Genomic DNA, 1,449 nt, shown 5'->3' on the forward strand with positions numbered 1-1,449 from the left:
TTTTATCTGTTGGGCCAAAAAGTGTATAAATTTAATACAAAGCTCCTGATATATTTTTACAATATCAGTTGAAAAATATTAAAAAAAACATATGCACAATTTTTTTTTATAAGCATTTAAAGATCAAATTTTGACAAAATGTATTAAATTTTAATTTGAAAAATTATTTTGTAGTTAAAAATGTATAAAATGTCCAATTTTTGTATCTAAGAATTAAAAATTTAAAACAAGATTCCACGTAAGTAATTAATTCTGTTACCAAAAAATCTAAAAAATACATTTACACAGTTTATTTTTATAGTCATTTTAAGTACAAATTTGGACGAAATTACATATTAAAAACCTAGGATAACTATTTTAGTTATTTTGTTGTGATTGTATAATATTATTCGTGGGTACTTAAAACTTCAAAAGTATGCTATTATATATCTATGATTTTACCACGGTATTTTGTTGATGTATAACGCGTTATAGCTTATAAGTACCTAATAGATATTATGATATGATTAATTTGGAATTTATTATAAGTACCTATAATAGGTCAATTTTTTTATTATATATATTAATATATTATATGTCTAATACATAGACTGATATACCGTCTCCGCTCAGAATCGTTTTTCTTATACAGTGATATTATATCATTGAATTCAAATTTAATACTGTCCAATATAAAGTGACCCACTTCTAACCTACTGTACAGCAGAGCGACATCCACTTACCCACCTTTTTCAAATTAAAATTTGATAAATTTTGTCAAAATTTGATCTTTAAATGCTTATAAAAAAAAATTGTGCCAATGTATTTTTAATATTTTTCAACTGATATTGTAACAATATATCAGGAGCTTTGTATTAAATTTATACACTTTTTGGCCCAACAGATAAAACTTTATTGATATTTATAGAAAAAAAAAACTAAAAAAATTGAAAACTTACAATGTCCGTAAACAGCTCAAAAAGAGTCAAATCATTTTCAAAATTTTATCGTATATATAAAATGCTAATATAAACATTCAGTGAAATTTCCAAGTTTCTACAGTCACTCGTTTTTTAATTACAACAAAATAAGAAAATCGTTACGTAAGAAATCGAGTGAATATCAAATGTTGTAAAAATATGAATTTCAAACGCCCATAAAAATTTAATTTGAGTTTCTTATAGACATTTTTTTTTTTGGTAAAGGTAGATTATCCTATAAGGAATCTTGTATTACATTTTAAAATCTTAGATTTAAAAAGAAAAATTTTTATGATTTATAATTCGAAATAATTTGCAAATTTTCGTGATTTTTCCATATTTTGAACTTTAAATGCTTAAAAAAAAAACTGTGACTAACGATTTTTAATATTTTTCATCTGCCTTTGAAACAATATACTACGAGCCTTCTATTAAATTTTCCAGCTTTTTTATCCACCAAATAAAATTTGATGATATTTTAGAAAAAAAA

The sequence above is a fragment of the Acyrthosiphon pisum genome, chromosome A1, assembly GCF_005508785.2.
Source record: "Acyrthosiphon pisum isolate AL4f chromosome A1, pea_aphid_22Mar2018_4r6ur, whole genome shotgun sequence".
Classification (NCBI taxonomy): Eukaryota; Metazoa; Arthropoda; class Insecta; order Hemiptera; family Aphididae; genus Acyrthosiphon; species Acyrthosiphon pisum.